This window comes from Antennarius striatus, chromosome 14, assembly GCF_040054535.1.
Source record: "Antennarius striatus isolate MH-2024 chromosome 14, ASM4005453v1, whole genome shotgun sequence".
Classification (NCBI taxonomy): Eukaryota; Metazoa; Chordata; class Actinopteri; order Lophiiformes; family Antennariidae; genus Antennarius; species Antennarius striatus.
In genome coordinates, this window is record NC_090789.1 from 14,642,402 (window position 1) to 14,668,867 (window position 26,466).

At 39.5% G+C, this 26,466-nt stretch overlaps 1 protein-coding gene and 1 long non-coding RNA gene across 7 annotated transcripts in view; one reads left to right on the plus strand and one right to left on the minus strand.

Annotated features, from left to right (window-relative positions):
• samd12 (sterile alpha motif domain containing 12) overlaps positions 1–26,466 on the plus strand; it is a 132,632-nt gene that overhangs the window by 104,165 nt on the left and 2,001 nt on the right. The gene's annotated exons all lie outside the window — the stretch shown is intronic.
• On the minus strand, positions 1,701–26,286 carry LOC137607845 (uncharacterized). Its single transcript, XR_011038047.1, has 3 exons — positions 26,222–26,286; positions 4,510–4,549; positions 1,701–1,834 (listed from the first exon to the last, which is right to left on the minus strand). It is a non-coding gene; the product is annotated as an uncharacterized lncRNA (long non-coding RNA).

Consider the following 26,466-nt stretch of genomic DNA (forward strand, 5'->3'; position numbering starts at 1 on the left):
CTCTCTCTCTCTCTCTCTCTCTCTCTCTCTCTCTCTCTCTCTCTCTCTCTCTCTCTCTCTCTCTCTCTCTCTCTCTCTCTCTCGCTCTCTCTCTCTCTCCTCTCTCTCTCTCTCTCTCTCTCTCTCTCTCTCTCCCCGGCAGTCAGCTGCTCGGTGGAAGAGGTGAGTTAAGTGGTGGGAGAGAAGGTCGGGATACTGCAGCATAAAGTCAGCCTCCTGGATGAACAGCATTGTGGTGATATTCCTTGATAGTGTTAACCCGGGCCTTGACCAATCATAGATTTGATTCTCATGTTTGATTTGGAAAACGTTTTACGTCGGATGCCCTTCCTTCCAACCCTCTGTATTTATCTGGGCTTGGGACCAGTACAATAAGACACTGGCTTGTGTCCTCTTGCGGCTACGTTGTATAAATTGATGGTAAATATTTTAAATAATGATAAACTTAAGAATCGTTGGACACACCTTGGAGGTCTCACCTTGGTCTGGCGGCAGGTGTGAGCCCTTCTTAGGAGTCTTTCTACAAGCCACCATTAACAAAACAAGTTGGGGATCTCCAATGGAAAATTTTACACGGCGCTGTGACCGTCTACACTTTTGTTACAAATATGAATCCAAATATATCGAAGAATTGTGCATTCTGCTCTCGCATTCTGCTTTCACTGGTTTCTAGACTGTCAGAGACTCAACAATCTTTTCCGTTTTTGGGAGAGTATCTTTCTCTCATTCAGTCATATTTTCGACAAACAGGTATACATTATAGGTTTGAAATATAGGAAGAATCGCAAAAGGTTTTCTTCTGGGCCAAGCAAAGGTTGGAATTTATCTTAGCAGAAAGTAAAAGGTTGAAGGTTAATCTGACTACAGTGCAGAAGCTATTTTAAGAATAATGTGTCAAGCAAGGATAAGAATTGATTTTAACTATTTCAGAGCTATGATTTATTTAGACACTTTTACAAACCTATGGTGTGCCAATGGTGTCTTATGTTCTGTGTTGAATGAAGAACTTGTGTTCAGTCAGTGGTTGATCTAATTCACATATTTTTTGCTCATGTTCCTATATTTCATATGGTTTGTTTTTTGAAATGGAGTTCCTGATTAGACAAAATTATAAAAGATTATTGTGGAGAACGGTGAGTTGTCCACAAAAATATTGTGTCAATGTGATTATCTTGTAATTTGGCCTTCATTAATAAATGTAATTTTAAAAATCATAAAACAAACCTCTTTATTCTCTTTATTTATATATATATATATATATATGTGGTTGTGTGTGTGTGTGTGTGTGTGTGTATATATATATATATATATATATATACACACACACACATACGTATATATATATATATATATATATATATATATATATATACACACACACACATATATACATATATATATACGTATGTGTGTTTGTGTATATATATATATATATATATATATATATATATATATATATATATATATATATATATATATATATATATATATATATACACATACACACACACTAGCGGGAACTTGTGTAAGTTTCATGATAAAACAATAATATAAGACTTCATACCAAACATATGAAACAAATGTATTGGTACTATAAAACAAGCGCACCAAACGTAGTCAAAAATCAATGATTATATATATATATATACACATACACACATACACACATACACACACACACACACACACACAGTATAATACTATAGTTAAATTTCTTTTAGTTTATAAAAGCTTTTAGTGTTCACAGGCATGCGAAGAAAAACAGCAGGTTACCGACATACTAAGGTTGTTGCTGGGTACTCATTGCAGTCAAGAAAGGTATCAATGTCTCGGTCTGAAATTTCAAAAAACAATATTGATTATATTTCAGCATTGGCTTCAATTCCTCACTATGACTGAGCACCTGCAAATAGGAAAGAGAAACGGAGGCATTGAAGAGTCCAATCCTTCATTCACTTTCATTATCTTGATTCAAAATGCTCTTGTTTGTTGTAGTTCATTTACTTTTTCCGCTCCCTGCTTACACAGGTACAGTACTGTATATGACCTTCACTTATTGTGTAGAGCTACAATGGATTACATCAATTGTTTTGTTCATCATGTTTAACCATGGATGTGTCTTAACTTCCAAGAGACACATAATTTTTCTCCTTTTCTTTTTTCATTTTCCTCACATAAAAATAGCATTGTGCTGCAGGTGGTGAAGTAGGTGGAACACTCTGTGAGTTGTATTGATGAATCGTGTCTTATTATATCTTTTATGTGATTGCACGTCCTTCAGGTTGCTATGTTTCTCTCTGGCATGACAGTGATTACATTTGCTGTGCTAGAAGAAGCTTTGTGGTCATCGTTTTTGATAACATCTTGTAGCCTAACAGATTATAGACCAATTTACCTGCTATAGCAAAGTGACAGCTTGTGCAGAGCAAAATGTGTCTTTCAGATGTAGACAACATTCTTTAATCTTTAGTTATTGATGATCACTGGCCTTCTTTTATTTTATTTTGTATTGCAATGTGCCACAAGTCTAAGACTGGTTGTTTCTTTACTCAGCAGCCCACTGGCTTTAGCCTAATAATGATGATGCAGCTTGAAGATAGACAATTTTATTAGAGTCACCCCAGGTTTTGTGTACTTCCTTTCAGTCGAACTAGAAAAGCACTATAAAGGCAATTTATTTACTATTTACACTCCGGAAGCAATGTGTTTCAGTTTGAAACCCAATTGTATCCAAAATGTCAAATGTTTTTTCCAAATGTTTTTTTTATGGTGAGGTCCAAAAAATCTATTTTTTTCAAAGTCCTCCTGCAAACTCACCTTTAGGTCATCATTTATAGTATTCAAACATTCATGGAATGCCAATGCTATTTTTTCAGTACCTGATGAAATAAATATAAACTCATCTATGCATTGGCCATAAAAATCGATCTTATCTCAGACCTGCTTGTGGGAAGAATACAGATGCTATTCTTCCATAAGGGCATGAATTGATTTCATAGGCTCAGAGCGTAACAAACTACCAGAGCTCTGTGTGTCAGCTGATATTGATCATGCTGAAAAGAAAAACTTTATTTTAAAGGGTCCATTGAGTAGGTCTTAATGTGCAATCACATTAAGACATATAGGGCATACCTCCCATGCAGCGCCCATTTACGCAGTGAGAGAGTGCTTCTGCTGCTTCTTTGTGGTCTGTATGCATGGCTTCCACATTAATAGTGAATCTGAATGGGACTATTTACTGGGAACATGTTTCTAATAATACTGCCTTGAATGAGATACAAAAGAGATCTGGACAAACTTCATATCATGTACAGTAGTACAGTAATAGTTCTGGGGGGAGGGTAGGTGTTTAGCATATTGAAGAATAGCAGTTAAACGATTTATGTCAGTTCAAAAGTTAAATTGTTCTTCATGGAGTTTTCTTTAGCTTGTGGCTCAATTCATTTTTCATATGATGTTTACAGTTTAGCAGCATGCCTCAAATAAGAACTTTATTTTTGGCATACTTCTGCAGAACTCCTTTTGTCTGCATGTCTAATCAAAATCTCAGGGTTTTTTTCTTTTATTCAGAACACTATTTTCTCTTGTAATTATGCCTCGTTTAATTTTTGATGTAAAATAGATGTTCTTTATTATTCCTTCCTATAGAGCATCACGAAAACCAAATTATCTCTAAAAGGGAAAAACTTTAAAAAAATAGTTTTAAAATAAAGGCAACTTGTGTATATACGTTTATGGATCTACTGTATCTCCCCACCTATATATTTGAATAAGCTCTTGAAAACCTCACTGTGTCACGTTTTAACTCCACCCACTACCGCCCAACCAATCACGGCACATCTGCCAGAAGGATTCACGCGAACAATATGGGATAAGGCATCGGGCAGCGAGACTTTTTGTTGCGGTTACACCTTTCGTCACACGCACGCACACACACACACACACACACACACACACACACACACACACACACACACACACACACATACTGTATTTTGATGGATCTATGTGATTGCAAATTGAACATTGTTTGGACTTCTAGCTCTTGGCTAAAAAGAGTTTCAGCTCTGAAAATTTTGATGGGCACTTTAAAATGTTGATGTGACATTTATAGATAAATTAGCTGAGAAAAACATTAGATACTGAAATTGTTTTTTTCTTTTAATAGCTGTGACCATCAGCTCTATAAGCTATCAGCTCTGTCCATCTGTCTGCCAGTTGGTCCACAAGTTTCCCCATGCATTGGCAGATTAAGGTTTTTTGTTTTTTTTCCTGAAAATTGCCGTGGAGAAAAGATAACATTTTTTTGTTTGCTTATTAGCTTATTTCAATTGTTTTTCTTTCTTTCTTTTTTTGTTATTTTGGTAAATCTTCTGTTGCCATACTGGTGCCATGTCACCTCATTACACTTCTGATTGCTTGGTTGATTGCTTCTCTAACCAGAACAAAGTCAGAATTATGTATTACGCATCGGACACAATTCACAGGTAGATCAGGCTGTGGACTTACCTTGTTAAACCCGCTGTGCTGCTGCAACCTAGCAAATTACCTGAAATTTGAGGAAAAACAAGAAAAGACACAGAAAAATGGGTTTTGATTATAATATATTATGTCTCCTGAAATATCATGCAAAAGTCAAACAGATCACATCTCAGTGGTGTCAGACATCTGAAAATAAATGAATACAATTCTGCAGCTAGCGTTGTTCGCTGGCGGTGTTCCTAATGCAGCAAGCAAACAAAACTGATGCGTGCCAGCAGCGATACAGACTCACTATCTTCTTCACATCAACCTCCCTCTGTGTTTCCAATATCTGCTGAAGCAGACGATAGACACCTATATGTAGCAACTTGACAATTTGTTATCGGGAGACAAGCGAAGATACACACCCAGGAGCATCGTTCTGTCACAGTAGGAGCTGCCTTCACGCCCTTGTATGAAAATATGTGTTCACATAATTATGTGTGTATAATTTAAACACACATGTAGACCCACATAAAGTCCTAACCAGTGCTTCGATTTGAGGGCATGCTGAGACATGGTGCCCTATGACAGCAGCAGATATCTATCAATTGCTAATGAATATATAGCAGATTCCACCTTGGAAATGCTTCACTACATGTTTCTCCCTAGATGTTCAGCATATGTGATTATTAATATTCATCCTACTTCATTGCCTGCGGATGCCTTCTGTGTATCCGCTGGGACGTACACACCCTGACACTAACATTATATCCATTTACATACGCAATGCACATTCAGATGTGAGCTGTAAGGTTGAGGTGTCTAGCTCAAGGGTGATGCAGTGCAAAGGTAGCACGTATGATCTATCTGGGAATTCAGAGCCTTTTCTTGCATTCAGACCCCCAGCTGGTAAATATATGTTTATGGCATCACAGACAATGGGGGCTGCAAGAATTTCCCCAAAGCAGTCGAATGAATAATATGTTAATGATGCTTTATTAATGTAGGGTCACAATCAATGCCAGTACACAGCAATAACAAGGATATTTTCTGACATACTGTAAGTGTATATTGCAAAAATTATAATGCAAATACATTACAAATTAACAAATTAACCAACATTGGTATCTATACAAGAGCCCATGTTTTGCCCTGAAATTAAATGAACTGTCCAGTAATATAAAAATACAGTGGTACCTCTACTTATGAAATTAATTGTTCTGGAAGAAATTTCCAAAGTAGAAAATTTTGTAAGTAGAGACGCATTTTCCATGCAAATGCCCTAATCCGTTCCAAGCCCCCCAAAATTCAAACATAAATGTTTCATAAAGCATAAAAATGCATCAAAACATGTAACAAATACATGTTAAAATTAGATTATTACACAATAAATGTGAGTTGTGAATAATGTAAAAAAAAACAAAGAATAGAGTAAAGAATAATAATGATGTGTCATTTACCTTTTTAACTGCTGTCCTATTGTTTTTTGCCCTCTTTGGTTCATGCGCTCTTGCCTCACCACGTGGAACAACAGAGTGAATTCCAGTCCTCCTTTTGAACTTCTCCAACCACCCACGCAATGCCTTAAACTCCTTAAACTTCCTGTTGTTTTAATAATGTGGTGATTGTAGATACATTACGGCCATATTCTTTGGTGAGATCAACCAAACGCATCCCTTTTTCATGCTTTTCTATGATCTCTTGCTTTGTTTGTATGGACAAAAAAACTCTTTTCTTTGTCTTTTCTTTTCCTCTTTTCTCCGTCACTTTCTTGGGATCCATAGTGAATATTCTAAAAGTTAATATATTTGCGTAAAACTATCAGAACACGTCATGACAGCAGCATGACGTTTTGTCGTCATGGACCAAGGGCCGAATGACGAGGTCGCCGCATAGACACCTATCTTCTACACACGGAGCTCCCCCTTAGCCAATGGGATGCCACGATTCTAGGTAATAGCCAATGGCAGAGCAGCTATAAGAATGTTGCGTTCAGGAACCTTTGAGAGCTGCAAGTAGCAGCCCATACTGTATTTTTACGTTTCGTAACTCGAAATTTCTTTCGTAACTAGAAAATTTCGTATGTAGAGACATTCGTAAGTAGAGGTACCACTGTATAGTAAACAGCAACTTATTTTCAGTTTAAATTCTTAGCTGGCTTTTCAGATATCCAGCTGACAAAGCAACATACTTTTATGGAGAAATCCATCTGATGAATATAATTCAGATTTGTGTCCTCATTTAATTTCTGTTTTGGTTCTTCATCAAATCCATTCTTCAGATGAATTCTTAATTTTTCATTAAGTTCACCTGCTTGTCACTGCACTTCAGCTTAACAGGAAGCACTGTGGATTTTTTTTTTAATATCTGCTGTGGCTGGAAATGACAGATGAGAACAGCGAGTGACTTGTGTGCAATTAAAAACTAAAGCAATGAGCTTAAAGACTCCAAAGTCTGTATTTTATTAATGAGTGGGTTTGTCGCTGCATAAATCCTCTTTCCCTTTGATTAGATAGTTATTTTTTTATTTTTCATATAAAAGTATTAATACGTGCTGCCTTAGGGTCAAAAGCACTGTTGTAGAGTCAGCATTTTGTGCCAAATTTCAACCGTCATGCACGGCGAACTCTACAAGATAAGCAGACAACAATTTTCACACAGAGAATCCACAACATATCTTTTAGCACTGCTGTCACAAAACGTTATTGGGGGAGGGGAATAATTCTCCCCATTTATTGCCCGGGGATACCCGCTCTACCGTATGTTGCTGCTGCCATCATTAAATGTATTGCACTTTCCTCCCACACAAATTGAATGCAACAAGTTGTCTCGTGTTCTCTGAGGGGTTTTTTTAATGCATTGTGGGAAATCTATGGGAAAAGCAGGGTAGAGGTAGATAAGGTGGTTGGTTTGAAAGTGGATATTATATAAATGTACGTACTTTGTACAAAGAACCAAAAGGTTGCATTTAATGTCACAAATAATATGTTCGTCCAAGGTAAGAAGAGTTTAAACACCACAAATATTCAAGATTTAACTTCCAGTTATTTTTATCTGTTTGAAGTTATCAAAATACTATCACCAAAAAAAAGGAGGAATTTTCTTCTACCAAATTTAAAGTTTAGTTTGAAAATATATTCAACTTGCAGAGTAGCTCAATACAGTCTGAATTGGTTGGAAATTATGTCAAAGCAGCAGTGTGTGTAAAATTTATTTAATTTAAGTTTCTATAAGGACTAAACATCCATTTAGCTCACTTGATCATGTTATAATCAAATATTTCTTCATTATTCCTGATTCATTTTGTTTTAGACCATGTTTTTCACATTAAAGTATAAGTAAAATATTTGCAATCCATCCCAAAGCACACCCACATATCAAACACACTCTGCAATGTTCCTGATCACATGTGCACACTACATGTACGCACAGGATGGCTTCCAGGGCTAATATTACACCTGCAAACATGGGCTGCATGCTTTGGCAGAGCCAGTTTGTTCCTGAGTTGACTTTTATTACAAGAGAGAAAATACAGTTGAAATCGCTGGCGCTCAATGGAAAATAAATTGTTTCAAAAAGTTTTCAGTAGGGGAGAAAATTATATTTCCTTTTCAAGTGATTGCTAATATCCCTGAGAGGAAGGCTTTCCACATTTTTTACACATTGTGAGGGCATCATAACTTCTTCCTGCATCTCTTGCACAGGTTAGATTGAGAACAGATATATTTTCAATACTGCAGCATCGGCAACTACATTCAAATACCGTGAGCTGCTTCCTTAAGTTATTACTGTGTGAAAGAGGATAATGATACTATCAGTGGCAACAATGCCTTGAGGCGCAGAATGAAACCATGAGTCGGTTTAAATGGAAACTGAGGAAAACACAAAATATCTTGGGTTTTCTTTCCCAGTGGTTTGCTCATAATGATTCTGCCAAAGTCATTTTATTGTTTTCTGAAGATGCCACCGTGCTCCCAACTGTAAAAGTTTGCAATCACATTAAATAAAGATTTAACCGCCCAAATACGTTTTGTGGTACTTTTAAGTGATTTTTCTAGATGGCTCTTTTTACTGCCTCTTCAAAACAAACCGGGTACCTCTTTATTCCCACTACTGGTGTAAGTGTTAAAAACGCTTACTTGGTAGCCCTTTGTTGCTGGACATCACAGTATTGTGTCAGCACTGCAGAGAGGTCTGCCTTCACCCATTACATAATTCTAGCTTTGTGTATTTCTTCACACCAATCCCAGTCATGGTGCTAAGCCAAGAAAGCAGTGAAGTTGGCCAAGGAGATCAACCCTGGTATTAAAATGGCCAAGAAATGCAAAAGGCTGCTCACTGCTTTTTAGACTCTAGTTACTACTGTATCACATGCCATTTCCAGCATGAACCTAATGGTTTGTTGTTGATGTTTCCTGTGACGTAGATTTGGGTACAGCTGCACTAGCTGGATAAAAGAAGGAAGAATGCTTTAAGAACTAAATAGCCCAACACTTTAATGGAAAATATCCTATTGGCCTCCATTATGCCGCTGTCAACGGTAAATAAAGCAGACATAGCATAGAAACTGTATAATTAGTCCTGTTTACTGTTTAGTACAGAAAAATACATGTGCATACACTAGTTAGGACCTCAGACAACCCCTCAAAAATGAATTCCATCCTAGTTTATTCCATCTGCTCATAGAGCAAAAAGGAGCTTTTGTAGCCGATTATTTCAGCAACAAAATCCATGATCTTGAAATGAAATACAGTATGGGGCTTTCCTGTCAATAATTATTATTAAATCATTGACCCATTGTTTCTGAGTGCTTAATGTGCTATAGATATCATTACATGCATTGCTACATTAAAATTAGCTTAGCTGCAGTCTCTAACAAGTTACTTTTAACTCTGCATGAGTGTTCTTAAATCATTGAAATAACACCCCATTTTTGGCCCACTGAATCTCATGGTTTCTTTTAAAACCAACTTTTTGGTAAATGATCTCACTGCATGGACAGACGACTCCATGCAGTGCCACCCTCACCACACAACTGTTCACAGTTGGTAGAAGGGTACAAACCTGATAGAGAGGAATAAGATCCCATTACTACTCTGGCAAAAGGAAAGAGGAATTGTCAGCGTTGGTGAGCCGCGGCACCGTGTGAGGTCATTATTATTCACCAATAGCTATCAGGATGGCTGTTGTGAGAGACATGGAGCATGAGACAGGCAGAAGCTGAGTGAAATACATTGGGATCCATTCCATGTTGTGATCCCCGACTCCCCTGTACCTTGGTCTACCATCCTGCTGTCCTCACTGTGGTTGAGTCATCACATTTCTCCAGAAAATGAGATTCACAAGAAACGCTCTCATATCTAAGGCCTCTCATATCTTGTATGTAAGTACTATTGACTTTGAACATTGCCCTTTGAACGTGACCCATCTCAATACTTCAACAAATCAGCAATGACATTTTGTTGGCGAATCGTTTACTTCAAGTATCCTCAGAGTGCAATCAACAAGTGTATCCCAAGATCAAACTGAACAGAGTTGTGTTAATAGATGTTTTTTCTTCACTTGAGCTGTACGTTAATGTCTTAGGAGCTCATCTCAATTCCGGAGTGTTGTGGTTAAAGCGACTTTCATTCATGTAGGACACTTCATGTCTGACTGTGATAACACAATCGCAGTAAATGCCTTCAACACATGCCCTGGTACTGAGATATCTTAAATTACACATTATATTACTTAATATCTGAATTTTTTGTTATTCTGTTCTATTATATATATATATATATATATATATATAATATATATATATATATATATATATATATATATATATATATATATATATATATATATATATATATATATATCAAAGGCTTCATTTTTTCTCACAGTTATATAATTTATGTTAATATGGGACACGTTATTTTATCCCCTAAATCATTACACACTTTATGTGTACTTTACTCTATAAACCACTATGAGAACTTTTGTGAGAATAACTGAGATATGGTTTTTGTACTTCAGGGGTCTCATTTAGACCAAAAGTTTAGCAATCTGAAGTTATATAGAAATAATTGTTGAAGGGTTTCATTTCTCATTTAGACCGCTGCTTGTGTTCAGGGATTCTCATTGGAAGTATATTTCAGTCTTCATTCAAGACGTGAAGGTCAGTCCAGGCAGTTGTAAGAACTTTTAATGCAGTGTCAAGTACAGTTACAAAAACCATCAAACATTATGATGAAAATGGTTAGAATGGAGTCTGTTTCATGAGAGGGAGATCATCTTGTGGCGAAGTTTATCATATTTACTATCCCTACCAAGTAACACCTCACATCAAACCCTACATGAATGCTTCACAGAGTTCAAGATTCAGACACATATTAATAACATCAGCTGGTTAGGTCTTCATGGTTGAATAGCTGCATAGAATCTAGAACTGAGTGCCAAGAAATATTTTTAAAAAAAACAGACAGTATACCAACTGAAATCTGAGTCTTAATAAGAGATCCAAGATATGGGAAAAAAAGGGGAACAGAAAACGTGTGTGGCTCCATCCATGAAGCACTGAAGAGGAGGTGTGGTGGTGCTTTGCTGGTGACACTGTTACAGATTTATTCAAAATGGAAGGCACACTTAATCAGCATCACTGCCACAACATTCTGCCTCAACGTTCTGTCCAAGTTGGACTGTGTTGAGTTTGACCATCATCTGTTTTACACAAGGGCAGTGATCTAAAAGACACCTCCAGGCTATGGAAGGGACATTTAATCATGACAGAGAGTAAAGCTCACCTCCATAACCATCCACGCAAACCTGACTGTGATGGCTTGGTATGAAATAAAAATATGGCGAACATGTGTTGTATGAGGGTGGCACAGTGGCGCAGTGGGTAGCGCTGGAGTTTGCATGTTCTCCCCATGTCTGCGTGGGTTATCTCCTGGCTCTCTGGTTTCCTCCCACCTCCAAAAACATGCGCTTTGGGTTAATAGGCTGTTCCAAATTTCCCGTTGTGTGTGAGTGTGAGCATGCATGGTTGTCTGTCTTTGTGTGGCTCCGTGGCGCACTGGCAGTGCGCCCAGAGTTTGCCCCGCCTCACGCCCCCAGTCGGCTGGGATAGGCTCCAGCTTCCCGCGACCTGCTACGGCAGATAAAAGTGGTTCGGAAAATGAATGAATGAATGAATGTGTTGTGTGAGACTTCTTCAAGACTTTTTGAAAAGCATTCCAGGTCATGGATCCAAAAGAGAGAATGCTAAAAGGAAAAACTTTTAAAATTAAGAATATTTGTTGAGTTTTAACATTATGACAGTCTTATCTGTGAAAGTCTTAACTTACTGTGGATGAGTGTGTAACTCCTGAAAGATAGAGCGAGATAAAATTATAGTGTCATAAGAATTCCGTACACTTGTGAAAAAAATGCTTTGAAGGGAAATATCAAAATGTTTCCCCAGCAGAAAAATTAGTATTTTAGTAGGTAAAGGTTTTCCTGGATGGTGAAGAAAAAAGCTCCATCTATGCCTGGGGAAATTGATTGGGTTATCATTGTTGTCATCGGTGTGCCAGTCAGAGGGGATACGAAGTTTCACAAGAAGCAATGAGAATAACCTTTGAACCGGGAAGTAGAACACTGACAATGTATCTGCACATGTGTAAAATTACCTTATTCTTGCAATATTGAGACTTTGTCGAGAAAAATTCTCATTTTATTCTTACTATTATTCCTCTGTAACACTATGACTTTTATTAATTACAATTTAAAATTACAACTTGTATGTTTAAACCCTTTTTTTCCCCTCTCAATGTGGCCCTATCACTCTACCATGCATTTAAAACCTGCTTCCAGGAAAAAGCAATTTGCTCTGGAGAAAGGCCAATGGTGTTGCATCTTCACTTAAATTGAGGTGGTTTTGAGTTTCCAAGGCCAGAATTTGATGTGCAGAAGCTTTACTAAAAACAGTCATTAATAATGACAGCCTGTCAAGTCAGCACGTCATTTTTTTCTTTTTCCTCACATCTCTATACGGATGGAGCGGAGAAAGGTATGGATGAATGCAAACAGACTATTGTGTAAATGGCTGTTGGTCATGCAGGATATGTGATTTTTTTGCATATCTGCAAAGGAATCCACTTCCACCCACATGCCATCAACACGAAACTGAATATTCAGTTTCATATCTATATTTATAACAGAATCATGAATACAAATAGGTTTATAAATATGATGGAGAAGAGTGGATGCAAATGTGTGCTTTGTGCATTTATTTTTGGTTGTGTGTCACGCAGGATGAGATTAGACTGCTTTATTCTAATAAAGGGATTATTTTATCATACTGACGTCATGCTCTCTTTGTTGTTTTCTGCTTGTGCAAAGTTAAATTCATAAATCCTGATGTATCGAAGAATATATAAGCAATATCGTAACGAAATGCTTTGGTTGTTCTGTGTTATGGATTATGAGAAACAGTCAAAGTGGTTTGCCGGTTCATGCAACCTATTTAAAAGTACAAAAGAGATTATGGAAGGAACATATCCTGCAGCCATGTTTGTGCAGGTAAACACAGATGCTCGTTTTTTTTTGGTGTTGGTTTTTTTTTCAGGAAAATGCGAGGTTCTTTGAGAGATTATGGGCTATATGAGATACCAAGAAGTAGAGTATCACTGATAAAGTATGTGGAGAGAAAATGAGAGAGGGGACAATTCATATGGAAAGTTTAGACAGGGGGGAAGTATTCTCCGGGAACACAATAGTGCATGGCGCGCTCCATCTAAATAAATTATCACGGGGCTATTTTTAAGCTGAAGTGTAAATGCAGTAATCCTTGGAGCAGGAGCTGCGAAGAGCCAACACACAGCAGCCACATCAGGGAATACAGCTCTGCCTTTATCTCACCCTTCTACCCACCCCAGCCTCTCTTCCCTCTTCCCTCTCTCTCACCCACACACCTTCCACTCGCTGTATCCCTCTGTATTTTTCTCGCTTTATCCATTTTCCATTGCCGTCTTCTTTTCTCCCCCTACCTTTCATATGGTAAAAGCCTCCTTTTCTGTGCTGGAGCACTTTGCTTATCGCTGAGCCCTCTATGGGGACTCCACTGGGTTCTATTGTAATAAACAATAACAGACCTTTGAACAAGACAGGGAGGGGAAACATGTAAGTGGCACGGAAAGCAGCAGCAGTCACTGTATATTAGGCCACAGTGGGTCATTCTACAACTTGCGGACAAATCTCTCTCTCAGTGGATGTATTATGTTAGGGTCTGAATTTCTTTATACTTCAGCCCCTGAGGGAGACTGTTGTCAGGCCCAAGGAAGATTTGTCTGAGAAAGCTGTGGTTTCATTATTGTGCAGTTTTGGTGTGGGAGAGCAGAACCCTCCTCCGTTGCTTTTTAATAGCACATAATGGGATGTCGTTAATCGCTGGCATAGGCTGAGGTTTCACAAGGTTAATGATGGTGTAGCCAGGCTCCCAACTGTGTCCAATTCCTCAGGTATGTGTCAGTGGGGTCAGCAGAAACCTGGGAGCGGATGTCCGTTCATGATTTTCCCATTCATTGTGTCCGAATGATTCGTCTTACTTCACCCCTCTATGCTCTCTCACCTCGATGGATATTTAATGCACTTATACAACGAACATTTCAACTCCTCTTTTATTACCTATTTAATGATCTCTAGATGTGCAGCAGCTGAGAGTTTATGTTAAGAGTGAGGGATTCACAATTATTTCATTCTTTATATTTTGGGCTTAAACATAATCTTTTTGTAATAGAAATGTAAGAGTTGTCACATCTGTCCATCACCGTTTTGTAGTTTATATGAATGTCAAAAATATCCACCCATCCATTTTCTTGAAGACAAGATGAATGCGATCGTCTCATCTTCAGCTGTTTTTCTCATCTTGCAGGTCACATGTGTTGCTGGAGCCTATCCCAGCTGCCTATGGGTGAGAGGCGGAGTATGCCTAGGATGTGTCGCCATGGCGTCACGGGAATATGAAAAATGAGATATAGCGCAGTTCAAAACTATTATTGTAAATTTGCCTTTTTTTTCCAGCAGTGTCTTGTGACCTCGCACGACACTTGTTAGGCTATATAGATGTGTTTTTGTGACCTGTGTGTAGAATTGAATATACACCAGAACTCATGAAGTTCACAAAACATGAATCAGAGCTCTACATTTAGAATTTATTGTCCCAAATAGGTCACTTATTTAAACAATACACGTCTGACTGCAGAGCAAGTGCACACAAAGACAGCAACACAGGGAAACAGTAGAACATGCTAATTTTTTGGGGCGCAATCATGAGCTATTGATGTTGTCATGTGTATTTTAGCTTTATTGTGTAGACATGTGAGGTTTTGTGTGTGTGTGTGTGTGTGTGTATGTGTGTGTGTGTGTGTGTGTGTGTGTGTGTGTGTGTGTGTGTGTGTGTGTGTGTGTGTGTGCGTGCGTGCGTGCATGCGTGCGTGGCAGGAGCGGGCGGGGGGGGGGGTTATCCTGAGAGTGGCATTAGTTTTGTAAGTGATGAATAATGGACTGTTTACATCTTGATGTAATTTATTCCAGGATTGCGCCGAAGGATGTTTTGACAAAGTATTTCCAAGGTCAGTAATGACTATTGGGGATCGCTGGTTTTGAATCAGTTCAGTAGGAGGGAAATCAAAATGTCTATCATTTTAGATAGAGCACAGTGACCCACCACCCACAACACAGAGGAAAACAACTGAATCCATTGACTTTTCACATGAACGTTCCTCCTTATCATTTATTTCTGGTTATAAAAAAAAATGCCTGAAAGCTGCTGTGTGATGGGAAGCACTACCATTAGCTTAAAGGACCCTCAACAAGATTTTTATAATGTGTTTCTGGGAATAAATTGGATACATGTCCTTTTTGATTTCTAATAAACTCAACTAGAAACTGTAATTGTTACAGCCTGCACTCTCAAGTGTCCATCCCCAGCTGTTTACTAGCTCTTCAATCATCAGGTCCATTTCCAATCACCTGCTGCCACAGCCGTCTCAGCTTTGCAATTAACCCTCCATTTATACTTTATTTCAGATTGCTCTTTATTTCTCATGCAAGACTTTCCAGCATTGATTGATTGCTTTCTGGGTTCTGACCCTGCCTGTTTGTGATTACCATCCTGAAAAACTGACTTCCATCCATGACCATGAACTTGACCATGATAGAATCAGAAATGAGCTCATCAGAGGACCAGCCAAGGTGAGATGTTCTGGAGACTAAGTTAGAGAGAGCAGACTTCGATGGTTTGGACACGTCCAAAGGAGAAATGGTGAGCACGTTTGTAAAAGGGTGTTGATGATGGAGCTACCAGGCAAGAGGACACGAGGAAGACCAAAGACAAGGTGGATGTATGTAGTGAGGGAAGACATGAGGGCAGTTGGTGTTACAGAGGAGGATGCAGAGGATAGGCTGACATGAAAAAGGATGAGATGCTGTGGCGACCCCAAACGGGAGAAACTGAAAGGAAATGAAGAAGAAGACACAATGGCTTCAGTGCACTTCGTACATTTCCATTGTTGCATATCAAGCCACTGGCAGGCAATGACTTTCAGTGCATGACTCTGTTTCCATGATGCAACAGTTCTCTGAAAACAGCATTGACATAAGAAAGAGTAGCTCAGTGATCTGAATATAAACTGTTATGTCCTTGTGCCATTATAGATGTAAAGGTAATACATTTAACTGTAGTGCACAGTACGTATATAACATGTTTAAGTTTCCTTAATTAATATTCATGTAGCCATAGCCATTATTGCATGTGTATCATCCGTTACTCTCTAGAAACATTGATGGAAAGTTAGAATTTTGGTTGGTTTCATTTGCAGTTCAGTAAAGAATCCATGGTCAGTAGCCTGCTAGCAGGGCGTAGCATTACAATCATAAACTAAGAAACAGCCTTATCCACTTATCATCCCTCAACTCCACGATTAGTGGTTGCATCGCATGTAGCTGTTTAATGGTGTGATACTGGTCAGTGAACTCACAGAAAGAAAACCCATTCCTCAAAATTTGGACTACAGTGGAGTAGTACATTGAGTCCAAAGAAACTACTTTCTTCTTCTTCTTTTCCTTTCGGCTTTTCCCTTCAGGGGTCGCCACAGCGAATCAATTTCCTCCATCTAGCCCTGTCCTTTGAATCCTCTTCTCTCACATCAACTACCTTCATGTCCTCTTTCACTACATCCATAAACCTCCTCTGTGGTCTTCCTCTAGGCCTCCTGCCTGGCAGTTCAAAACTCAGCATCCTTCTACCAATATATTCACTATCTCTCCTCTGGACATGTCCAAACCATCTCAGTCTGGCCTCTCTGACTTTATCTCCAAAACCTCTAACATGTGCTGTCCCTCTGATGTACTCATTCCTGATCCTATCCATCCTGGTCACTCCCAGAGAGAACCTCAGCATCTTCATCTCTGCTACCTCCAGCTCTGTCTCCTGTCTTTTCCTCAGTGACACTGTCTCTAGACCAAACAACATCGCTGGTCTCACCACAGTTTTGTACACCTTTCCTTTCATTTTAGCTGAAACTCTTCTATCGCACATCACACCTGACACTTTTCTCCACCCGTTCCATCCTGCCTGGACACGCTTCTTCACCTCTTTTCCACACTCTCCATTGCTCTGGACTGTTGAGCCTAAGTACTTAAAATCCTCTACCTTTTTGATCTCTTCTCCCTGTAACCTCACTCTTCCACTTGGGTCCCTCTCATTCACAAACTACTTTAAGAGCTTGAATATAAAACGTTGTGTTGGAGCTGTAACTCTAACATCAGTCATAGTTCAGATTCAGATGACTTTGTTTATCCCAAAAGGGCAATTCATTGTAGGTTAGTCAGACCATTCAACAGTACCTTCAATCTCAACAGACAACAAGACAAATTTAAATGTCACAGATGACGGATTAACAAGTATGGGGCAGCATAAAGGACAATATAAAATGAATTAAAAGCAATAGATCAAAAGAATTTACAAATCTAATAAACAAGTCAATAAAAATAAGTTAATTAGAAATATCAGTCATTTAAAATAAGTTTTGTCTGCCTTCATCACTTTAGTAGCAGAAAGAGTGAAGATGTGTTTTTGAGCACACTGTGATGTTGGCCTGAAGGCATCACGCAGAATATAAAAACTGCACAGAAAGGACTCGAACTCAGAACCTTCTTGTTGTGAGGCAACGGTCCTTCCCACTATGCCACCTACAATGGCAACAGAGTAAAATAGGCTAGACCATATATGTTTAAAAGGCTGAATTGTTTAAAGGAATACATACAGAAATTTAACAAGCACAGCCATGCTTTTACCCACATCGACGGACGTACAAATATAGATGCATGCACACATCAGCATACATGCAGTGGGATAAATGAGGGGCTTGTTTTTACTGTTCCACTTTTTTGCTCCTTCACATTGCCATCTCGAAGCCCTGAAGGCCGTGACAGCTCTGTGTCAGGAGAGATATCTTGCATGATAGAGCAGCACAGTAAAGAAGCAGTGCGAAGCTCCGTTTGACAGTCCCCCGCTGTGGAACTAAGGGAAGCTGAGGCATGGAAGCAAGATGCTTGTGTGTGTGTGTGTGTGTGTGCGTGTGTGTTTGTGTATGTGTGTAAAATTTATATGCATCTCTGTTTCCGTCGGTGGCAGCGGCAGGTGGCACAGGAAAATGCACGGTAACAAACAAATCCGACTTGACACAAGTTAGGATACCAAAACACGAGCTGTGTCTTCTGCTCTGCATAAAATAGACTTGAGTTCCTTAACCTCGCTGTGTTACTCTGATGTAGAGCTAGGCTCTTAAAGAGATGGATGGAGGCAGAGTTGAAAACTTCCTATTAGTTGTTTATGTTGTTGGAATCAGGGCAAGGGAAAGAAGTCACAGAAAAAGATGACCTATTTTCAACACACACTGGAAGACGGGGTTCTCTAAACCTTATCAGAGCACGACAGAGCTTCAAAAGTCTACATACTGTATATAATTAGTTGGCACATATGCTTGTGTGTACATACATGTATCAGTGGCCCCTCCTAACCAAAACTCTCATTTAGATTAATGTTATGTCTGCAGCAAATCAGACCAACAGACTACGTATATCATAAGTCATGAAGCAAACTAAAACATGATTATTAGTCAATTATTAGATTTTTAGGCTTCACGCTATTCCAAAATTGGGGTCTCCAAGAGTCTGTTGCTGCATGCGCACTTTTCCTGGGATTTTTTCCTTCAATATATTTGTGTCTATTAATTTGAAAGTTGGGGCTGCTTATTTAGTGTTACACCAATGGGTTTGTCAGTTGCTGAACTAACAAGTGCGTGCAGAGCAAATATTTCAGTAGCAACAAGTATTCATAGAAAAGTTTATTCTTGTTTTCCAGCAAAGAGGCCGTTGGACAAATATATTCCCCATTCAATTAGATCTTTCCCAGACGCTGGTTAGTTTAGTAATAACATATTGTTGGACAATGATGTGGCACCCATCAATACCAAATGATTCCTTTAGACTTTGTATTATAGTTAATTGGTGTCGCACATTTTCGAATCCAGCCCAAATTACAAATTGTATTGTCTAATAATGAGACTGTGCTAGAATATCTTTAACCTATAACGGCCAGTCCTGGATTGATTTCTTACAGTGAATGATTCCACACTTTAAAGACTGCAATCTATGTCATAGGTAATGCAGGAAATACTGATTTGAGTGCCAACCAAACTTGTGTATACAAAACAAGCAAGGTGAATCTTCCTTGGCAGCGTGTTGCTTTATCATTAGCATAACAGTAGTAGCACGTTAAACCTAACGCACATGGTACAGGCTCCAAAACATAAAGGTACAACAAGAAAAACAACATCTTTATTCGAGATGTTGAAAGCTCATGTCAGCACTAATGGAATAGACTGCAATTTGTGGTCATATGATTTATTTAACATTTTGGAAACACATACTTTTTGCCAACATCTGTTTTGTTCTTATAATTTTGTGGATTAGTGATATGCTCATTAATGCTGGTGAGAATCTGTAATATTTAACTTTCTACAGCATTCTTTTATGATGAGTGTATCCCACCATCCAATACCATACTCTCACTAGAAATCCCCTCTCAAGTAAAGAATGTACAATAATTTGGACAAGAGTGACAAGAGTGTGCTCTGCTTGCTTCTCCATGAAAACTTTTCGCTAAAACTCAGTGTTTTGAATCATTGAATTTCTGGATTAAATCAGCATTGACCTGACTGTTACGGGCAAGTCTGAATCTTTTGTGAGATAGGATGGCATGGGATGAGCACCTCATGAATTTCGTTTGAGGAAACCTGTAGAGCACATGTGTCAAACTCAAGGCCCGGGGGCCAAATGTGGCCCGCCACATCATTTTATGTGGCCCGCGAGGGCAAAGGTCAGAGTGTCTTAAAATAAAAAAAACTAGACATTTAGGCCTAATTTAACTTTGACGCATAAACCAAGTTAATGTTCAAACTTGTGGTTGATGTTATTTTTCTTTATTCATTTGGATTGAATGATTGATTGATTGATTGATTGATTGATTGATTGATTGATTGATTGATTGATTGATGGTTGATTGATTGATTGACTGATTGACTGATTGATTGATTGACCTTGATTGATGGAGTAATGTGGGTTTCATAACCTGACCATTAAAAGAATTTATGTTATAACAGAGCAACAAGCAAACATGTTTATATTTGTAACATGAATAAGCAATACATTCAGTTTTTTCACATAGAGGATTAGTTACATTTATTTTACATTACTTTTGAGTTATATTTAGTAACATTTATTAGTTACATTTGGCCCTTTGTGGACAGCCGTTGATGTGGCCCTCAGTGAAAATTAGTTTTACACCCCTGCTCTAGAGGCTTAAATGTGTGCACTATTATTTTTTGTGTGTATTATGTCATATTATTTTAGTAGCCACGGGTCTAGAAGTGGTGATGTCTACCAATGACTATTACATGGATTGCCGTTAACTTCAAACCTGTTATCCATAGCTGAATACATTAATTGATTGTGCATCCTAATGTTAGCATTTAGCACAACTCATGTCCGGTCCAGCTGGGGTCCAAAAAAATGAGGTGGGGTTTTTTGTAATGAAATTCATGTGCAACAATAAATATATTTCACCAGTCTCTTCATTTATAAAGTATACTACAACTACCCCCCTCCATCCTGCGATAGTGCTGTCACGGTTAAAGCTTGGATGCAGCCTCTTGAATAAGCCGGTCGGACAGAATCAGTGCAAATAGTCTGTGGTGCATTGAAACTACAACACATGGTGCACAGCAGAAAGCAGCCAGATGCTGCTGCACAGTGAAGCTTGCTCATATTAAACAAGCAAGACAGGTCTGATTACAAATGCATGGGTGAGTTATGAAAAGGGAGAGAGTGAAATAAAGAGATCTGAGGCCAGGTGTGGGACATGCCAAAAGACAGGTTTTGATGATCCAGGCATTTTACTACCTCTCTCTGGAAAGCTGCTCATCTGTAAATACCTGAGACATGAGACTGAGCTACTGCAGGAGCAATATTGTTGTGTGTGGGTGTGTGTGATGCATTCATGTGTGAGAATGAGACTCCATATGTGAATTATAATGTGGAACAGTACATTAACATGATGAGTGGGCCTGGTTAGATTCATGACAAAGAGTGCTTCTGCTTTAGACTCTCACACACACACACACACATACACACACACACACACATACACGCGCACACACACACACTCAAAATCCACAGAAACATGTCAAAATTGTAAATTCTCTGTCAGACACTAATGCACACACTCCACACTTGTGTCAGAGAGGCATTCACACGCTGGTCTGTTTAATTTAGGCTTGTCAGATTATAGTAATTATGTTGAATAAAAGATTTTCCACAGTAATTTGCCCTTTTTTTGTCCTTGAAGGCTGAAACAGGACTGGATGAAGGGCCTACGTGTTTCTTCTATTCACCTCCAACTAAACAGTAAAACTAGATTGGAATACTGTATATGTTTTCATAAAGTTTGTGAAGGTTTCCTGGGTTTTATTATCCTGCATTGTCTTATGGTGACAATAAGCTCTTTGATTGCTTGGAAATTTTTCGCTATTGATGCGACTGCAGCCATAACAACACACCACCCTGAAGAGTATGTGTGGATGGCATTCGAGAGGAGCATAATGTTACCGACATAAATTGGAAACACCAAGTCTGTCATTGAACCGCACCTCTGAGTACGCTGCTCTTCCAGACTCTGTGTGTGTGTGTGTGTGTGTGTGTGTGTGTGTGTGTGTGTGTGTGTGTGTGTGTGTGTGTGTGTGTGTGTGTGTGTGTGTGTGTGTGTGTGTGTGTGTGTGTGTGTACGTGTGTGTGTGTGTACGTGTGTGGGTGTGATGGGAGATTCAATGTAAACTACCCATGAAATTAAGACAGGACAGAGTCATCTGTGTGACGATAGGAATGTGGATGTTTCTATCTATGTGTGCAAACTGTCCTTGAAAATAAGACATTGTTCAGGATGAATGTGTGTATAACTCAGTGTGTGTGTGTGTGTGTGTGTGTCTGTGTGTGTGTGTGTGTGTGTGTGTGTGTGTGTGTGTGTGTGTGTGTGTGTGTGTGTGTGTGTGTGTGTGTGTGTGTGTGTGTGTGTGTGTGTGTGTGTGTGTGTGTGTGTGTGTGTGTGTTGGTGAGTATGTATACATTTATAAATGTGTATGAGTTTCTAACCACTGTGACCAAGATAGGGGGGCTCAGAGGGATCTTTGTAACATACTGATTTGAATCATCGGTCCTCCGATGACTGAAATCTGCCTTTTGTGGTGTGTCTTAAAGGAAGTGTTTGTTAGAAATGTCATGGAGGTAAAAAGAGTGTCAGGTAGAGTGAAAAGTCTGAAGCTAGAAATAGAAGGTGTGATGTTCAATGTTGTTAGTGGGTATGCTCCACAGGTAGGATGTGAGCTGGAGGAGAAGGAGAAATTCTGGTCGGACTTTGATGAAGTAATGCAGAGCATACCTAGAAGTGAGAGAGTTGTCATTGGAGCAGACTTCAATGGACATGTTGGTGCAGGAAACAGAGGTGATGAGGAGGTGATGGGCAGGTTTGGTATCCAGGAGAGGAACGCAGAAGGACAGATGGTAGTTGACTTTGCAAGAAGGATAGAAATGGCTATAGTGAATACTTTCTTCCAAAAGAGGCAGGTACATAGAGTGACCTATAAGAGTGGAGGTAGGAGCACACAGGTAGACTACATCTTGTATAGATGGTGTAATCTGAAGGGGACCAGTGACTGTAAAGTAGTGGTAGGCGATAGTGTAGCCAAACGACATAGGATGGTGGTTTGTAGGATGACTCTGGTGGTGAGGAAGATGAAGAGGACAAAGACAGAGCAGAGGGAGAAATGGTGGAAGCTAAAAAAGGAAGAGTTTTGCATGACTTTTAGGAAGGAGTTAAGACAGGCTCTGGGTGGTCAGGAGGTACTTTCAGATGACTGGACAACTACAGCTAATGTGATCAGGGAGACAGGTAGGAGAGTACTTGGTGTGTCATCTGGAAGGAAAGAAGATAAGGAGACTTGGTGGTGGAATGAGGAGGTACAGAGAAAGAGGTTATCTAAGAAAAAGTGGGACACTGAGAGGACCGAGGAGAGTAGACAGGAGTACAGGGAGATGCAACTTAAGGTGAAGCTAGAGGTAGCAAAGGCCAAACAAGGGGCTTATGATGACTTGTATGCTAGTTTGGACAGTAAGGAGGGAGAGACTGATCTATACAGGTTGACAAGACAAAGAGACAGAGATGGGAAGGATGAGCAGTAGGTTAGGGTGATAAAGGATAGGGATGGAAGTCTATTGACAGGTGCCAGTAGTGTGATGGGAAGATGAATGTGGAAAATGAGAGAGAACAAAGACTAGAAAAGGTGATTTTTGTGGACCAGGAAGTAGCAAAGATTAGTCAGGATGAAGTGAGGAGGGCATTGAAGAGGATGAAGAGTGAAAAGGCAGTCGGTCCTGATGATATACCTGTAGAGGTATGGAAGTGTCTAGGAGAGGTGGCAGTAGAGTTTCTGACTGGGTTGTTTAACAGGACCTTACATAGTGAGAAGATGCCTGAGGAGTGGAGAAGTGTACTGGTGCCCATTTTTAAGAACAAGGGAGATGTGCAGAGTTGTGGCAACTACAGTGGAATAAAGCTGATCAGCCATACAATGAAGTTATAGGAAAGAGTAGTTGAAGTTAGACTAAGGGCAGAAGTGAGCATTTGTGAGCAGCAGTATGGTTTCACACCAAAAAAGAGTACTACAGATGCAGTATTTGCTTTGAGGATGTTGATAGAGAAGTACAGAGAAGGCCAAACAGAGCTGCATTGTGTTTTTGCAGATCTGGAGAAAGCTTATGACAGGGTGCCCAGAGAGGAACTGTGGTATTGTATGAGGAAGTCTGGAGTGGCAGAGAAGTATGTTAGAGTGGTGCAGGACATGTATAAGGACTGTAAGACAGTAGTGAGGTGTGCTGTAGATGTGACAGAGGAGTTCAAGGTGGAGGTGGGACTGCATCAGGGATCAGCTCTGAGCCCCTTCTTGTTCGCTATGGTGATGGACAGGCGGACAGACGAGGTTAGACAGGAATCTCTCATGGACTATGATGTTTGCAGATGACATTGTGATCCGTAGTGAGAGTAGGGAACAGGTGGGGGAGAAACTACAGAGTTGGGGGTTTGTCCTTGAAAGGAGAGGAATGAAGGTTAGCCACAGTAAGACAGAATACATGTGTGTGAATGAGAGGGACCCAGTGGGAGAGTGAGGTTACAGGGAGAAGAGATCAAGAAGGTGGAGGATTTTAAGTACTGAGCGTCAACCGTCCAGAGTAAAGGATTGTGGGAAAAAGAGGTGGAGAAGCGTATACTGTCAGGATGGATCGGGTGGAGAAAAGTGTCAGGTGTGATGTGTGATACAAGAGTTTCAGCTAAAATGAAAGGAAAAGTGTACAAAACTGTGGTGAGACCAGTGGTGTTGTTTGGTCTAGAGACAGTGTCACTGAAGAAAAGACAGGAGACAGAGCTGGAGGTAGCAGAGATGAAGATGCTGAGGTTCTCTTTGGGGGTGACCAGGATGGATAGGATCAGGAATGAGTACATCAGAGGGACAACGATTCACTCGCCCATTTCAAATCACAACTGAAAACACATTTATTTAAGACTGCATATTCCAGCTGAAATATATTGTTCTTTGTATTGATTTAATTTATTTTTATTTTGTTGATTGTAAAATGGACTTTGTGTATTCTTGTACGATGACCTTGAGTGTCAAAAGGCGCCTTTCAATAAAATAAAATTATTATTATTATTATTATTATTTACAGCACATGTTAGAGGTTTTGGAGATAAAGTCAGAGAGGCCAGACTGAGATGGTTTGGACATGTCCAGAGGAGAGATAGTGAATATATTGGTAGAAGGATGCTGAGTTTTGAACGGCCAGGCAGGAGGCCTAGAGGAAGACCAAAGTGGAGGTTTATGGATGTAGTGAAAGAGGACATGAAGGTAGTTGGTGTGAGAGAAGAGGATGCAGAAGACAGGGTTAGATGGAGGCAACTGATTCGCTTTGGCGACCCCTGAAGGGAAAAGCCGAAAGGAGAAGAAGAAGAGTGAAATACAGGTGAAGAAAGTCATCCAAGCTTTCGAAGTCCTAAATTGAGAGATAGTTTTCAGTTGGACACAATGCTAATCAATGAGAAAAACAATATAAAGACACTAATACTCCTCCCTCCTCCTCATCCTTCCTTTTTTAAATGATGACAGCCGTGATAGACCTGTAAGCATTTAAGCAGGGCTCTCAGTATAGGACATTTTTGCTGACCATATGCAGTTTGGCCTCAGAGTCTCTCCAGTGAAACAGCTACCTTACATTTAATAGAGTTAATTAAATCCAGAGGAATAAAGTAGGCTTACATTTTTTCTAGATATGATACAGCGTTTCACAAGGTTATGGTTCTCATTTCCAACTTTCAAAGTGTTCTTTCATTCATCCAGGGGTTAGAGGATACTGTGGGATATCCTGGGTTCTGCGTTGCTCGTGTTCAAAGCAGGTGTGTGTGTGTGTGTGTGTGTGTGTGTGTGTGTGTGTGTGTGTGTGTGTGTGTGTGTGTGTGTGTGTGTGTGTGTGTGTGTGTGTGTGTGTGTGTGTGTGTGTTGTATAATTATATGTTGTTTTGTGACACTGTGCTGCTTTGTCTGTCTCATCTACCACTGTCTAGTCACAGGGACTAGCCTCAGGATACAATGCAGGGAATGATATGTTTACTATTACAGATGGTTTCTAATCAACAAACAAACAAACAAATGCTACATTTACCTTTTATATGTCTAAGCAAGTTGTTTTGGTGGGCAAAGTGTAACCAAAAGAAATTTTTGTAAATAAGAATGATTTCTAAGAGTTTTAAGCAGAGAGAGTGCTTTTGATCATGCATTTACACACACAAAACACACACACATACACACACACACACACACACAAACACACACACACACACACACACACACACACACACACACACACACACACACACACACACTGTTGACAGAGCCTGCATGCATCTTAGTGTCACATTTCATGCTCTGAATCAACTCTAAATGTCACTTCTCTCTCTACCCTTCGTCTGCCTGACTCATTTTGTTTGTGTGTGTGTGTGTGTGTGTGTGTGTGCGTGCGTGCGTGCGTGCGTGCGTGCGTGTGTGTGTGTGTGTGTCACACTGACATGTGGCGGTGTGTATACATTTGATGGACACACCACTCTTCTCCACCTCCTGCTTTGTACGGTGCCTGCAAGCACAAGAGGTTCAGTGCATTGATTTTTTCATACCATTTTATAATTATGTCTCCCCTCCTTTTATTCTTCCCCCCTCTCTCCGTCTTTCTCTCTTTATCCTGTCTCTCTTATCTCCACCCTCGCGCTTCTATTTTTCTAATTCCATCCCCTGATCCATTTTTATGCCTCGCTGT